Source organism: Camelus bactrianus, chromosome 4, assembly GCF_048773025.1.
Source record: "Camelus bactrianus isolate YW-2024 breed Bactrian camel chromosome 4, ASM4877302v1, whole genome shotgun sequence".
In the NCBI taxonomy this organism is placed as follows: Eukaryota; Metazoa; Chordata; class Mammalia; order Artiodactyla; family Camelidae; genus Camelus; species Camelus bactrianus.
The window spans coordinates 23451960-23469879 of record NC_133542.1 but is presented as its reverse complement, the minus strand read 5'-3'; the positions used below and the strand labels follow the sequence as shown (position 1 = coordinate 23469879).

The 17920-nt window shown below is 41.2% G+C and overlaps 1 long non-coding RNA gene across 2 annotated transcripts in view; it reads right to left on the bottom strand.

Moving 5' to 3' along the window:
* The window catches only part of LOC123613590 (uncharacterized), a 256462-nt gene that overhangs the window by 199586 nt on the left and 38956 nt on the right, over nt 1–17920 (bottom strand). The gene's annotated exons all lie outside the window — the stretch shown is intronic.

Genomic DNA, 17920 nt, shown 5'->3' with positions numbered 1-17920 from the left:
AATGGAAAACACAGATCTCTTGCATCTGCCTAGTCATAAGTGTGTCATTTAAACTCTCTAACTTCTGCCATCTGAAAAAAATAGGGATAGCACCCAAACTAAGTGTCTCACAGATGCACGATGAAGAGTTATTTCTGAGAACGGGCTTTGAAAGTTAAAGCATCATCCAAATGGAAGAAGATATTATGATTACATAGTTTTCTTGGGCACAGTGAGAGAACCAACTCTTGACCTCTCCCCATTTTTCAACAGATACGTGCCAGCCTCCCTGGATATTTACAGAAAACATGTTATTATTACAAAAAATGTGAGCCTATCAACCAATACAGCTTCACTAGTCAAAACTGCCTAAATTGTACTATGGTGACAAACAACCCCCAGATCTGTAATGGCCTAAAACCATAAAGCATTACTTCTCTCTCACACCCTAGGCTGACGGATGCTCTGAGTCATACCAATTCAATGGGTCCTGGGCTAATGATGCAGCCATTGGTCCATGCAGCAGGAAGAGGGAAGAAGACAAACTCACATACTGACTCTTAAGTTGCCCAGAAGTGACATTTCCTTTTTTACTTCATTGTCCAAGGCAAATCCTGTGGTGGCCAGGATGAACTTTAGAGGGTAAGGAGTCCATCCTCCCACATTCCAGGAAGAGAGGAGCCCCGTGGGCATCCGGAGGCAGCAGTGCCTTCAGGGCAGATAAAGAGTTTGTATTTCCAAGCTCCAAGAGACAATTAACCTGTGACAGAGTTCTAATTTGTAGGCAAAGCCTCTTATTTCTGAATCCTTTAAGATTATTTTTTCTGCAAAAATGACTGATTGCGCCAAATTATTTTTTATTTCAAAAAACACAGTGTTTATTAGAAATCTTACCAACCGACACTGTGTCTTCCGGCACTATGTCTCTAACTCCTATTTTCACAGGGAGACGTCTGAAGTGGCTCTGTGTGTGTGCCTGTGTGCGTGCTTGCGTGAGCATGTTCTTGGGACACAGGGAAGTGGAAAGGCACGAATGGCTGAAGGTCAAGTTTAGTCAATGCTTATAAATTTCTATTTGCAAGGTTAATGACTTCACCCCTTCTAATTTAGTGGCACTGAAACTTGTTATAAACTTGTTAGCTCAGTTGCATCTGTTTTAGATCGGCCTTCAAATCAAACGCTACTCACACTGCCTGCCCAGCCTCCGCTCCGCTGGATTCGTACCACCGTGCTAATCCAAATGCACACTGAGCAGAGCCTTCATTAGTTCTGGCTTCTAGTCCCAGCTCTTCCATCAACTAACTCTACTGCCTGGGAAGAGTTGCTATACCTCTCCAGGCCTTATCCCTAACATGAGGAAGTTGGAAGGGAGAATTCCTTCCAGCTAAAAGCGCTTGTGGTTCTAAGTCAGGCTATGAAGTCGGAAAGAAAGTGTCTATGTTTCTTCTTCCTCCCTGAGTTGATCAGCAACAGAAGGAGCTATCTCAGCAAAAGCATCGCCTCCTGACAGACAATAGAATGTCTCTGAAGACCATTCACATTTCAGTACCTCTCAATCTATTATTTCCTCAGACCCCTCTTGGTCAGCTTTGGGGGACAGAACCTCAGCAGTAAAGTACAATTTACATGCACTGTACTTTGAATATCTGGTTCCTTACTTAAAACAAAAAGAATACACACAAAGGTTGAAAACTATTCCTCACAATAGTTTTGAGAGGTTTTGTGGTGGTGAGGAGGTTGCTGACTTGGATCACAGGTTAAGAAAGTAACTGTTAGAAACTCTAATTGTTTATTCCTCTAAACAAATGTAATAATTGATGGATTTAAACCATTTTGGAGCACGAGTCCAAAAGAATAGGGTCATACCCATTTACATGGTTCTTTTGACATAAGGCCACTGAAGAAGTGATTTTAGGAGAAGAAAAACGTTTCTTAGGTGTCCAAACTATAAACAACTTCCTAAAAAGTGGCTTCAGAGACAAGTTAATGTTTTGCTTGGCAATGTCTTCAGCACTTTGAAAATGATTCATCTCAGGTTCACAGTCTTTCCTGAATTTTCTGAGCTCCAATAAGTAATTTGGAAAGTCTAATTATTTTGGAGTCATGCACATTTCCATGCAAAGCCTAGTGACTGAGGAACCTTGAGCAAGTTACATTAACTCTCTGAGGCTCAGTTTCTTCATCAACAAAATGGAAAGGATACCTAACAAATTACTGGGAATAGTAAAGAAATTAACATAGGTAAAACTCAGACTACAGAGACCATACACGACCAACATCATTCACGCACAATTTTCGAGATATGATTTGTACGAGGTGATTCTGCAGTGTTATACATGCCAGCCCATTCCAACCTTATAGCAAAATATTAGGTCAGACATTTAAAGAGCAAGGGGGAAAAGGCTAAGTTGCTTTTGATAGTTCTGTCTCATGAGTCAAGACAACCATGTGTTTGGATTTTGTCACAATTTAACTGGAGTGTTGAGCTTCTTTCCTATTGATCACTGTGTTAGTAGTATTCATCCCTGTTTTACTTTATTCTCTTGACTTTTTGGTTCCATAGTATACACAGAGCCACTGCGTGTGACTCTATGTGGGAGGGAAGGGATGTAAGGCATCTATATTCTTATATACCCCAACCTTAGGAGGGGTGCCATGAAAAATAATGCACACGTAACTTTTTATAAATTTTGTGAACAACCTAAGCAATTTATTCTCAAGGATCACACATTTCATCATTATTCAAGTGACGGCTCCAAGAAATGCCCTCCTAGTCACAGATTATATCTGAACTGGGCCATAAGTCATCTTGTACTATCCATGTTTTCAAATGGGAATCCTGAGAAGACACTGAACAAAGAAAAATTTCACCCTAGCTAAGCTGTAGCTATACTTCAACCTAGGATCCAAAAAACATTCCTCCTTTATCTCCATTGGTCAAGTTTATAACTCAATTTTTACTTCATGTCTTCAGTTTGTTCCTTACATACCTTTGTAACGTCCCCTACCATTTCCTGAGGAAAAGAACCAATGCCACGTTTTCTGGGTTTCATGTTTTTTTTGAAAAGCTCAACTCAGGGCTCTGTTTCCAGGTCTCTCCTTACTTCCATCCATTAAGATTTCCTACTTCGGCATAGTTATCCCTCTTGCCTGCATTTTTTTTTCTCCTCTTGCCAAATTCAGTGTGGTTTTCTAAAGCCCCAACCAAAGTACCACAGAATCTTAGTGCTAAAAGATTTGATCTAGTCTTCTTTCTATATGAGAGGAAACCAACACCTTAAGAAATTCCCTGAATGGTTCTCTCTAGCTCCCCATTCTTTTTCCTGTGAGCCAAGCCTGACCTCTCTTCTTTCTGGCAAAATATTTTAAAAGTAATGAATAAAAAACCACCAGCTTTAACTTGAGTATGTAATTTTGATTCTATGAATTATTTCCTCATCCATGAAATTTGGGTGTTTGAAGTTATTCAGCTTGGTAAGGAGGGCATTGAAGATAAGATACTTATTGAAAATAAGATACATGACATGTAATTCTTTTGCAAGTTCAAAATCTATGGTTAATATATAGTGTCATCATTTAATCTATCTAATGGGAAGGGGAAATATCTGACAGATTTATTTCTTTTTGTCCAAGTGCCACCTTACAGCTGTGGTCTTGTGGTAATATGGCTGGTACAATTAGAAACCAAAATTAGAAACCAAGCAACCACAAGAGGAAAAGACTCTGGAACAACTCGAGGCCTGGCCCTAGAATTTCCAGCCAAGGATACTGCAGGAGCTTGTACTTTACTGCACACATGGTCTCCAGTCTGCAACTCTCTGAACAGTGGGCAATTACCACATACCTCCCATGCATACCTGGAAACCTTCATGCTCATTTAACTGAGACTTTTCAACAAATCTCAGAGAAAAAGAAAACTGGAGAACCAGTTACTTAACTAAGGGCCATAACTCAACTCATCTTCAGGTGTCATCAGCAGTTCTGCTGCCATGATACACCGTACGGGAAATACCCAAGTGTTTTTCATCAGAATCGCTGATAGGAGCTTCTCTGGTATTGAGCTATGAGCTTTATTGTTATTTTAGGGGAAAATTATTGTCAAACACATGAATTTTTAAACATCTGTTTTCATTCTGAATTCCTTTGTCCCAAAGAAGTTTCATCAGTGAGAATTACCATCGAAGACCCAGGAATTTGAAAATATTCACAAACTTAGACACAAAAATTAAACAAGTTGTCAAAGTCATGGATCTGCGGGTGAAGGGGAGGAGGTCTGCAAATCAGTCATATGTGGTGATCTGGCCTCAGAACACCAAAGATAAAAAGGACCCATTGGGTTTATCCCTTTTGTCCAACTGTATAGTGACATAAGGATAAGTTCCAAGATTCACCACCAGTTTAAAATTATTTCATTATGACTCCTGGGCTGTCTGAGATATACATCATATGTTCATCCCCCAGAGAGCCAGACTGAATTAGAGAAACACTTCAGAATGCTAGAGTCCAGAACTCCAGCCCCTTACCCACCAACGATACTCAGCTGGGTCAATAATACTTGCTTTCTAAAAAAATACAGGGATGTAATATTACTTCTTTATTAAAACAGCTTTTGGAGCTGGTCTGTTTATGTGAATTTTAGAAAAACATTGTGTTGGTGAATTATGTTACAATTAGTGAAATTTCAGAAAGGAAAGCACTCAGGACGCATACTTTATGGCCATGTCACCCGAAATATTATTGCTAGTGTCTGATTTATCAACAATCTGCTAGAGGGATGATGTTCTTCTTCTGTATTTTCAGGAGGGCAGAAGGAAGACTGGAGCAGTTATCACATGACTGATTTATATTTTTATTATATTGCTTCCCATTGCAGTCAAATAATTTCGAGCAAAAGAGGTCATTGTAACAGTACAACCTCACTGAAAATCATAAAGTGTTCCCTTTACACAGTTTCTCAATGTGAAGTTCTGCATGAGACTGAATACTGTGGCGGGACTTTCAAGTTAGCTGAAATCACAGTTCTCATGTAATTATGAAAGACACAGCCTGTGGATTTGCAACCACAAAATGATAACATAGGACAGAGGAAAAGATACCTGGGGGACAAAAGCATGTGAAATCCTCGTGTTTCTTCCACTACAGCTAATAAGCAAAATAAATGCCACCCAAACATCCATGGTTTTGACTTAAATACAGGTACCTCTGCGTTCAAAGGATGCCGCTGAAATCCAGCTCAGGCCTGTTGCTGACCATGCATCTCTGATGGTGTGTTTTAGGCATAAAGCTCCATGACCAGGGAAAAGCCTAACTCAACCTACGCTGTGGTTTGGAAGAGCGTGCCTGCCGGGGTCCTAATGCACTTATCCCAGTCAGGGCTGGGTCGAGAGAGTGTCATTTGGTACAAGGATAGGAGGCAAAGGCTATTTTAAGAACAATATGGTTTTTGGTGATCTCTGTGAAGTTTATGACTAGCCAGAGAAGAGAACATAAAATTTGTTCTACCCATGTAATTAAAATACAGGGTAACTGAATTCATGTGTAAGTAAGAGGAGAGCCGAATGGAGCCAGGGGATCATAATAAGCATCCTGGTTGAAGTGAAAAGCAATTTGTGGTGGGGCTTTCAAATTCCTACTTTAGTGGACCGATTTGGAAAGCTCACGGAGAGTCTTCCTGGCTGGGTAGGTTTACTTTCATAGCCCTTTCATTTAAAAAAAAAAAAAAAATTAAGTCTCTAAAAATAGCAGTTGGGTTTGGTTCTGTTTTCTTCTGCAGGAGAAATCACAGCTTTAGAAACAAATCCCTGTTTCTGGGGAGCCAACAGCTAAGTTCAACAGTGATCAGCATTCCTCTCCTCCCTCCATGATGGGTGGGGGAGGGTACTGGGCCCTAAGCACTATCGTCTCTGACATGTCCACAGGCCTGTCAAATTCCAAAGCGGATTCTAGATGCGGCTTTCTGAAATGGAGACAATGGAATAGGGGGAGGAGACTTTACAGAAAAAAAAAAACAAAAAAACAGATGTTACTACCATCCTGTAGTTTGCTGATCTGTGGATCAAACATCTGCCTGATGGATGGCATTTTTCACTCTGTCCCAGGAATGTGTGGTGTCAGGAGTCACCCAGCCTCTCGTGCAGATGCGCAGGTGGGTTGGCTCCATTGTTAACCACGCTACATGCCACTGCAAACTGGTGGGCCTCCTACGTGAGCAAGACTTGGCGCCACATAGAAGTATTTGACTGTTATTTCTAATATAGAGAGGTCTATAAAACAGACCCCTAACAGCCACAGACCAAATGTATAAAGTGGTAGGGCATGAGGGAGACAGAGAGATACAAACAGATTAGGAATGAACAAAAGCTCCTCTATGTGGTTTGGTATTATAAGTGATCTGTAAAAGGAACAATCAAGCAAAAACTCCTGGTCATGGGCCATCACCTCCAGAATCTCAATGTGTAAATATCTGGGGGAGGACCATCTCCCTTCTTTTTAAGCGAACTATTGGCTTAAACTATAAACTCCACTGAACATTAAAGCAGAAAGGGCCTTAGACCTCATCTTGACTAATATCTTCATCTCCCCTCCTTTGGGGGAAACATCCAAAGATACAGGGCAGACAACTTTCCAAACGACAGACCAGCCCTCCATTCTGGACGTAGAGCAGCATGATTAAGAGCAAAGCATGGGTTCTGGATCAGACAGATCTGGTGTCAGATCGCAGCTCTGCCACATCCCAGCTGTCACTTAACCTCACAGAGTCTCCGTTTCTGTGCCTGTCAGGTCAGGGTAACAAGAGCAAGGTCCACAAAGGCTGCACAGCCATGACTGTGGCACCAGCCCCTGCAAAAGCAGCAGTAATAATAGGAAAAGTGGTTGAACTGGGTAAGATGAGAAGAGTCACGGGAAAATCAAATAAATAACTTTTAGTGGATTGGCAGAAAAAGAAGAAAACATCAAATATTCCTGTGCCGAGGTTTTCCCCAGAGCCCTGGGGTTTCTAAAGCCAGTCTTCCAAGACCAGAGAGGCAAAGAGGCCGGGAGGGCAGGATTCCAGGACCCTTGACTCCATCCCTACTTCCTCCTTCAACCTGAGAAGCTTTGTAGCTTTCTCTTTTACATCCTGGGCTTCTGAGCTACATCCTGTTGAAGAAAATACACAGACACCATCCTTCCAGCCCCGCCCAAAATGCTTGTGGAGGAAACAGTACAGCACAGGACGGAAAAGGAAAGGCTGAGCAGCCTCAGGCAAGTCCCCTACCACCTCTGCACCTCACATCTAAAGTGAGAGGTTTGGACCCATAACCTCTCAGGGCTCCTGTTGGAGCCTCATCTCTTTCCCCTTAATGCGCAGCACCCCCAGCCCCAACCCCTGCACCATGAGAACGAGCACACTTTTCTTTCCCTTCCTGTGGGAGAGAAGCCACGCCATTCTCCTTCCTGGAGAAGGCAGCAGACTGAGACCCAAACCCTCCATCCCCCTCTCCTGGGTACCAGGGTGAGGCTTCTCCTGCCTACCTCTCCCTCCCCCGATGGCTGAGAAGGAGGGAAGTGACGTGAGCAAGGTGTTTCTCTCTCCTCTTTCTAACTTGCACAAGCCCCCCCAAACATTGTCCTGGCGAGGACAGAAGTGGGGCTTACTCAGTGACCCTGAGAACACTCATCATCAAGTGCCAGCCGTCCATGTCTGTTGAACTGGGAGACTTGAATGATACTGTGCACTTTATCTTTATAGCCTCTTTTATGCTAACAGGCCTAGGGGTAGCAAAAAAGGGCAATGTACTGCAGTCTGCTAAAAGCCTTGCCCATTTGATTGCTTCATAATTTCACCATTCATCTAATTTGGAGTGCACATTCGTGCCACAAACCTGTCTGTCACCCTTAACAAGCTCTTTGGTACAGACCGGAACAATCTCCCGTAACGTAAACAACCTTCTCCTTCAGCAGAGAAAGAAAGCACACAACACGTTTTTAACACTCACAGATGTAATTGCTTTGGACTTTCCCACCCACGGTATTGGATTTCTCAATTCCCAGGAGTCCTCATCAACAGATAGTTTTTAAAACATTCTTTTCCCTATTATTTCTTCAAAGTTATTTCACGCACATTTTTTAACACCTTCTATGCACAAAGCCCCACAGCAGAGAATGCCAGAGGGGGCTCTCTGTAAGATCTGAGCTCTGCTTCTTGGAGAAGGAGCCAGTGTAGTAAGGAGGAAGACACATGTGGTTTTGACTTCGGTTCTGCCACTCAGTAGCTGTGTGACCCCAGCAATCTAATCATCCTCTCCCTTCATTCTAACTTTCCTCATTTGCAAAGTGGGGTCCAGATATTATCTGCTATCCATTGGTAGAGATCAAATAGGGTAATATATGTGTGTGTGTGTGTACACACAGATTTTATGTATAAAATGAAATCCCTTCCCACCACTTCCCACTCCACTCCTAGTCTGAGCCACTCTTTACTTCATAAACATATAATCAGAGACACACCCTAAGGGAAGGAGAGAGTGAGGGAGAGTGAGAGCACTGGAGAAAGACAAGGTTACCATCAAGTACCTAAGGGTTTTATTTCAGTTCTTCAATGGCTTCCCTAAAGATCAAGACCCTCCCTTCATTAATGGAATTTCCTTATCTGTACTGGGTGATAGCTGACAAAATTAAACTGGAATAAGGACAGAGGGTGGACCACACCACATTTTCATCAATCTGTGTAAATTTTTGAATGTCTGTGAGAACAGAGATTGTTAAAATGAAGGAAAGTCTCAAAAGAAATCTACCAAGTCACCTGGGGAAAATTGGGGGATGTCAAATCAAAGATGACAATGCAAATTATGTCTCAAAGTTAGCAACCAGCTTGATTAATTTATCTCACTGCATTCACAAGGTTGACTCTTTGTTTTTGCATCATAAAAAAATGCTATATTGCAAGGGCCATGAGAGTCAAGGGACCTTTTCTTCATTATAGCCATCAAAAGTGGGTAAACAAGGGAAGAGCCTCCCTCTTGAGTGAGACTGAACAAGCTGACAACCAGGACACTGAATAGCTTGTTTACTTTATGGAATATTCATTGGTGATGAAATGAGTGAGATAATGAAGTGGATAAGTTACTGTAGGAGGGCAGAGAATGACCAAAGGGTAGTTAAAAAACTTGATGTGTCCTACTTATCTGAGCCTGCAGCTAAGAAGCTAAGAGAGGTCAAATGGTTGTTTGTTTGGGTGTTTTGTTTTGTTCTGATTTAGATCTGCTGGAGACTACAACTATAAAATCACGTCTGTCACTCCTACCAAGCCAAGAGGTCTTGGAGATAGTGTCCAGGATCTAGAGCAAGGCCTAATCTACAGGAAGTACTTAATGATGATGATGAAAAAGACTAGGACGACAGCAATAAGAAGAATAGCTATTACAACTGAAATAATAATAATTAACATTTATTCAACTCTTACTATATTCCAGACACATTTCTAAGACATATATTTGTGTTTATATGTATATATACACATACATTTAATATTTACGAGATTCCTCAGTAGAAATAATATTAGTTTTACACCATTTGCAGAATTAATGTCTTTTTGTTCTCAACAATACCCATTTTCTTGTCAATCCACTCTTCCACTGCCAAGGGCCATGGTGGTCCAACTCGGACCATAGCGAGTCTCTTAAGTGATAGAGAGAGGACCCTGGCAGAAAGAGGGCAAACCTGCCAGACAATAATAAGGCCAGCCTTTTCTGCCCTGAAGCCCATGAAGCCAAAATCTTAATGGGGGGCTATTCCTGAATAAAAGGATTCTGTGTAATTTTTATTTTTTCTTACATGCTTTTTAAAATAAATTCCAAGTATCAAAACAATGAATATACATGAGTTTTAAATATGCAAAAATAAAAACTGAAGAACCACTTTTAAGGAAAGAAATACGCTACAGTCCATGACATGAATTTGAATCAACAATAAAATATATGATGCCAGGACATATTATAATCAGTGTCACACACACACAGTCACAAAAAGACAAGAAGTAATGTCATTACAAACACTGGCCAGGAATTATTTGATTTTTCTGTCCAGTTTGAGGCTTGAATTCTCTGAGCCCTGAAAAAGGTAATAAAAATGATTTTTGGAAAGAAAAACAAAACCTCTCCTGGAAGGTTAAGAAAGCTGGGGTGAAGGAAAATAAGAGAGACAACTTATCGACTGAATTCAAGTGTATGAAAATTGTCATAAAAATGACACTGAGCAGCTGTTCACCACTGCCATTTAGAACAACAACAAAAAAAAGTCTTACATTTCAGTGAGAGTTTGGTGTACAACAGGACAACCTTCTTCAAGATCAATGTGATAGACAGTGAAAGGTCATAGTTTTCTATCTCTGGAAATACTTAAAGCTAATATAAACAGGCGACTCTTTTGGGGTCTGCATGGAATAGTTTTGCATGGAGCCTGACAAGTTACAATCTTACAATTCTAATCTTACTCTGAGGGACTTCATCTATTTGCATTAGAGCTGGGACAGGAGACCTTCATGTCGTGCATGAGCAAAACAAAGTTTCTTCATGATGTGTTTGATTTAACTCAATTGCAGCCACATTAACATTTCATTTCTAAAACAGCTGACCAAACTTTAGGCTCCTCCAAAAATGTTCCCTCTGAAAGAAACTTAGTAACAGAAACTATTTTAGAATAATACTGGACCCACTCAAGTCTTTTCTCTTGCTGAACTATATTAAAAACTGGAATTATAATTGGACATGGTAGAGTCATTCAACTGGAACCCATCAAATTGAGGTTGCCAAAACCATGGTATTCTGGTTTCCTTTTTAGGAGTAAATTAAAAGAACATCCATGTTCCTGCACAAATAAACTCAACAGATCTAGTTTCTTACATTTCCTATTTAATTAGTATTTATTCAATGAATACTCGTTAAACATATCACAGGAGGCCAAATATTTATGTGATACTTTACAATATTTAAAGAACGCTCCTATGTAAATCTTATCTGATCTTTACAACAACAATGCTAAGCAGGCCCAGAATATTATCATTTTAATGATTCTGAGACGAAGGTTCAGAAACGTTAAGTGACTTGCTTGTGACTACTCACTTAGTAAACATTGAAAACTAAAACGGGGGCCATGTGGATAATCTTTCAAGTCTTTTTTTATTCTCCTATTCTATCCTACAATCTTCATACTGTAAGGGTTTATATTATACGTGTTGACATGCAATGAAAAAAGTAAACAGTATTAACATCAAATAATTCCATGAGGCAATGCAAAAAATTACAGGGACGTATATAATCAAATGGTTAAAATATTGGCATAAATCCTAAGGGCTGCCAGAATTGAGAAAACCAAGAAGTTAAAGGTGGCCAAAGGAGTCAAGGCTTGATAAAGGAAATGAGACTTGATAACCTGAAATATGGATAAAGTTTTACAGACTATGCCCTGAAGTAAAAATGTTTCAGATAAAGGAAACGGCAAAAGCACTGGGTGGGAACATCAGTGGGGGTTTCAGAAGACCATGAAGAGATCTGCAGTAGTGCAGTGTTTACACAGTTGATGGGATGTATGGTAGGACTGGGGAGAACTTTAAAGGAAGGCAGAATTCATACTGACTAAATGGCTTTGCTCTAGGCACTTTGTAAGCCTGGTGGCCTCGCCTCTTGGAGGGTGAGAGTCCACATGGAGGAGAATGGGGTCACCACAGGCAATATGTTGCCAGATATGAATGAGGACATCTGGGATTTTGCAGTCCAGCTATCCCTCCAGCTGAATGCAACTGCATGAGTGACCCAGGTAGAACCAGCAGAGGAACCACTCAGCCAACACATGGCACCATGAAAAGCAATCATTTTGGGGGGAGCAGATTTCTAAGCCTAATCTTTGTATCACAAAATATCGCCTCCCGAAAATCCAGGCTAGGGAGATTGGACCCTATCCAGTTATTTATTGGGAACTATTTAAAGGATTGAGCTCTGGAGTGAAATGAAGAGCATACTGTCTAAAACAATGAAGTTGGTATTCCAAACTTCTAGAAAAGAAAGTGGAGGCACTTCATAATTGATTATTTATAATCCAAAGTTTAGTTTATATCTATTATTTTGAATATTATAAAGGTACTTTGGGCTGAGACTACTAATTGCTTACCTCCCTGTCCATTCTCTCCTTATTTCTCAGTACTAGAAACCCTAAAATTTTCTGATCATGTGGCCCTTCAGAATAAAAGCTACATTTTCAGATCTCTGATAGTTACAGCCACAAAACTAAGTTCTGGCCATTACATTACAGCAACCGTGTTACATGGGAGCTTCGCTTGCCCATCTTTTCCTTGCCCTTCCACATTCCTTTCAGCCTGGAGCACAGATAGGCATCTCATACCTGGCCACCATCTTGGATCATGAAGACAAGGGTCACACATTAGGTTTAGAAGAACTGACAGTGCCTGCACTCCAGATGTCCCCCTGGTGCCACTATACCAACCTTCTTACCTTTGCATGATTTTATGTCAGAAAAAGCGAACTACCATCTCGATTAAGACACTGTCATTTTGTAGTTTCCTTGCATGTAAATCAGCAGCTACACTAATACAGTGGTGTAGGGAAGGAAGCATCAGAGGACTCTGGTATCTTCCCAGGTAGAGGAGATGAAGATGATGTCCACAGACGAAAGAAGTCTGAGGCCTGGGTAAGGAAGGACCCTATCTCATTCTTTCTCTTTAATCTATTCAGTTCCCACTACACAACCAAAACAGCAGTAAGTTTTTAAATAGTGAGAATTTGTGCAGTTAGTCTTCTCCTTGTATACTCTGAACTCCATAAGTACTAGATCAGAAGAGTTGCCCACTTTCAAAGGCAACAAGGTAGGAGAACGTTCATAGTATACACAGGATGGTCATAAGGGAAGGTTGGCCAAGGTCAACATTAGTGTCTTTCTTACCTGTAATACAGTTGTTCATATACCAGAAACACTATAAATCTGTACATTTCATTCTCCCAAAAATGTCATTTGGGGTAGAAAAAAATGGTATTCGAGGCATGTGGGTTGTAACAGTCAATTAAAGGGACAAAGACAGCTGCCTTCAGGGAGCTTCTATTTTGGAAGGAAAAGGCCAACAAAGAACTGGAAACATGACCAATAAAGTCAATGATATGGGATGTTAGTGATTCATCCTCTGACAAAGAGGAAAAGAAGAGCAGGAAGACCAGGAGTGTCCTCTGCAGGGCTGGGGAGGGAGCAGGAGCCATTCGGCAAGCTCCATGATTCACTAGAAGGCACATTAGCTAAAGTATTGGAACTCTCTGGAAAAGAAGTTTATAAACATCCATAAAAGATATGCAATTACTCCAGATTAATTTTCAGGAATAATAATAAATGTATGCACTCTCTCTGGGGCAATGTGATCACCTGAGTGGTTGATCTAAACATAGGTAAGACCCACATCCTTCCCTGTTTAGAAAAACAAAGAGCCCAACAGAACTAACATCACCAAAGATATTGCTTGATAATTAAAATCATATAATAATTATAACCATTTCAATGTGGCTCACATTTTGAGCTCCCACTGTGTGCTAAGACATTGTGCTTAACAGAGATAAACTCTCTGAGAAGATGGTCCTTGAGGTAGAGGAATGCTTACGGAAGCACTTTTTCAAGAACAGAATCAAAAATGTGTTCCTAATTGCCACAAAAGTGTGAGCATGTGTGTGTGAGACTTCCTCTGTGTGTGTGCGTGTGAGAGTGTGTGTGTGTGTGTACCAGCCTTGTAAATACTGGGGCATGCTTGCATTGGGCAACTAAAGAGTTTGGTAAATATTTAGATGTCAGATGGTTAAAATGATATTAATTGAAACCTTTTTGAATATGCTTTTGGGATGCAGGATGGATTATGGTATAAATTTATTGGCTGCTATTTAAATGAAAAGAATTACAATGCACCATAATGTTCATTCTAATCAAGTGATGCTTGAAGATTGAATTTCAGACTGTAAATGTGGTGCACACATTTGTCTCTGAATGGGACTTTGTGTCCCAGCTGTTGAAACATTTGTGGGAAGGTGAAAGTTTTGTGGACTAATAGATTCCTGAGGCAGGGTGTCAGCTTAATGCAGCAAAAGATGTTTTCACTGCAAAGACAAATCATCTCATTCTTCATACATACACAGTCATCCTGGGTACACTTATGCACAAAGCACAACATTCTCCGAAGAACGGCCTTTGACAGTGGAAAAGATGTATCTGGGAAGGAAAAGCAATTTCTCCTTCTGAAACACAAAAGGTAACTTCAAAAAAGTAGAATTGCAGACAACTCTCAAGGTACTAGCTGAGAGCTTATCAGATGTTTTTAAGGAATTATGAAATTATCATGAATTACTATTTTTATTTGCAACAGAAATAAGCAAGAATAGACAAATGAGACTGCTAACGAAGTACTTACTTATTTCTTTGGAATTTATGCTGAGTTAACCCAACCACAAATCTTGGTGGCATAAATCTAAAGCAATCCAAAATTTTAAGTAACTTGTCAAAAAGTCCATGAATTAGTTTCTACTGGAATTAGGATTTGAGCCCAGGACATCTGATCTCAAGATTAGTGTGTTTGACCAGTGTTTTTATGAGCATACATGCATGTAGACACAAAGTGAAAAAAAGAGAGTGAAAGAGAGAGAGAGAGGGAGAGAAAGGATGACTCTCATACATACATACATAATGAAGTTGCTTGACCAAATTACCTTTTTGTCCTTTAAACTTCTAAGACTCTTTAAAAAGTAATTTTTGGATTGTCGTTTGGACAAGCAGTCTCTACTCTCTCTTCCTTTGATAACAGTACCCAGATTTTTCTCTCAGAAATAACCTTCTCCTAAAAGAACTTCAGGCTGACTTCTACTCCAGCTTCAAGAACATGATAGCTTCAGTCTCGGCCAGAGAACTGCATTCCCCCGACTATCGGGTTGGTTCATGGTTGTGCATGTGAACTCATCTAATCCAGACCCAGTGAGCTATCTTCTGGGGCTCCTAGGAGAAAGACAGGTTCTCCTTCCACCTGGACACAAGACTGGAAGGCACCGATGCAGTTATCATACCAACATATGGAGTCTGAGAAGGAAGCTAGACTTAGAAAAAGCAGAGATGGCTCAAAGATGGAAATGGACCAGCTCCTGAGGACTTCTGAGTCCCCCAGTTCAGGCATGACCAAAGCCAGCCCTACCCCTACCTGACATGTTATGTGACTTATAAAACACCTCTTTAATGTAAGCCAATTTTAACTGTTTTCTATTGCCTCCAACAGCAAAGAGTCTGAAGGGATATAGTTCTTTCCAGGAAAGACAGGACAGGAGGACAGTCCTGCTTAAATCACACAGCAGGTCTTGGAATTTTAACCAGGGGCATAGGGCAGAAAATGAAATTTCCGGGGCCAACAAGAAAACTGTACAAAGTCATTTCTAAACCTCAGGTTCTCCACTGTAGTCAGTCAAGGGCTCACCCCTCCCTCCAAAGTCTCCATCTTTACGTTCCTGAAGTTTCAATAAAAAGCAGGGAGCACAAATACCGTTATTGAGAAGATAAGGAGCATGATCAAGGGGCAAAAGCTTTGTTTGCTGTGCAGTAATTTTCCCTTTTTCTCTCTCTTCCTCTCACACACACAAACACAGACATAAACACAGACACATATCCATGAAACCTCCGGACCCCAGGATAAAGGAACTTTGAGAAGAGACCACACCCTTCCTGTTTCTCTCTTCTATCTCCAAGTTGAAAACAGAAAAATATCCCAGCTCATGATGGCTGTAACATAATCCAGGCTAAATGTGGAAATTGCAAAGCTGAGGCTGAAATAGACACCGCGTCCTTAACTCAATCACATTGAATTTCTTTAAAATAATAAGAGAAAGAAAGGACAAAGACAAATCATACAGGGGAGACTGGTCGCCTAAGTAAACCATCGAGTGGGGTTGGTCTGTCTTTTGTCAGTGTGGGCCCAGAATCGGCCAGCCCTGTCAATGTACTTTGGTTGGGAGTTATCACTGGCTAAATAACAAAGCATATCTTTTCGCTGCAGCAATAACACACACACACACATTAATGTTTTCTGGTTTGTCTATTGCTCTGTCCCAGACAGACTGAAAGGTTTCAAGGACCAAAGGACTTAAAGGGAAACACAGGCCTCAGATTGCCTTTTCTCCTACCTTTAGCATCTGAGACTTCAAACGAAAACAGAGGCCATCCAAAGCTGAGAAGCCAGGGCAACAGCCTTGCATGGGTTAAAACTAGATCAAAATCAAATGGCACACTGCACCATGTCTTCTGCATGACTGATACTGCAATCGATCTGCAGCGGTTCATTTTCTCTCTGGAATCTCTGCCTACTGAGAACAAATACAAACACATGTGGAACCAATAGGAAGCAGACGAAGGGCTTTAAGAGTTCTGCACCAACCTGTGTCAGAGAGCTCTCACTTAGCAGATGGGGCAATTAATAAAGAGTCGAGCGGGATGAGTCTGTCAAGGTGCCTTACAGTGCTAACAATCCTCTTTTGTCTGCCCACTGTCGAGTGCAGATGGATTCCGATTCAGAATAAGAACCGTATTGTGCTCCTCCTGACTCTTGTACGGTGTCCCAGGATGAACGGAGAGCCAGGTGTCCAACATCTCCCATTTTTAAGACAAGCACGATACTGATTCTTACCCCCGGGTAGCACTTTAAGTACTGACGTGACCACTAATCTGGGGGAAATCCGACTTTATAAATAAATCAGCCTTTCAGAAATATCTGAAAAGGAAGGATTTGCTCATCAAAGCATGGCCTGTTTGTGCCCACACCTTGCCACCCATTGCTTCTAGTCACAAATATAGAATTCTTGTCCTGCAGCCCTCAGCGAGAGGTGATTAAAGTCACTTATGACGGAACCTCCAGCAGGTGCTACTTCACTTTTTTAAGATGCAGAAATGCGAGTATCAGGGTTACACAGGATCAGAGGGGGTCACCTGGTTCTTTTGGCCAATGCAAGTCCTGGTGTTCTGGTGATTCCAGCTTAGTTCACTGCATGCTGCCTGAGTCACTCACCTCTGTCCTCGTTGGCTCCTGAAGCCACTGCCATCACAGCCCATAACCACTTTCCTTCCTCTCTGAACCAGACCCAGAAGAGTGGAAATGTGTCTGTCACTCCCACAGCAGCTGCATGGAACTGAGAATGTGTTCTGCTGCCCAAATTCAATGCCAGCCCAGAGTGATCCGGGTTGCTCCTACGTTAAATGCCAATCTCTCCTAATTCTTTTCCCACAGACATCAGAATACCAGGAGGTATGAGCACATTAGACGTTTCACTGTGAACTCTTTCTCTCTAAACCTTTGCGATATGAGATGCCCTGTGGACTTTGGCTTTCCAGGGGCCTTCTCTTGGAATTTCCCCTTCACTTCTCATGCAGTGAAATCAGAATCTGGAATGAGTGGATAAAAATAAATCTCATCTACTCAGACAACTGATGGGAGATCCTAGAACACATTCACCAGGCTGTTGTTTGTTGGTGTTGCTGTTACTGTGATATTAGGGGGTGGGCTTCCCACATGGGCTGAGGATCAAGTCATGATTTACGTTGCTAAATTTAAAAGTGAAAATTTAATTCCACAAACATCTCTTGAGCTCCAATATTAGCTGCTTCCAAACTTCAGGTTTGAGGCCTAGTCAAAGTGCAGTAAGTTTTTAGGCTGCAGGGAAACTTGTAGTTTATTTTGTCAAACCAGCTAATTTAGAGGTGAGGGCCAGAAAAGCCAAGCAATGTGGGGAAAGCCATAAATCTAGAGGCAGAGCCAGAGTGAGGCCCAGTTCAGGTCTCTTGACCAGACTCTAAACACTCGTGCTCTTTCTTCCACATTATTCTCTCTCTACCTCTTCGTAGATGACGTTCCACTTTTTTTTTAGCTCGTGAAACCTCACCCTGAGGC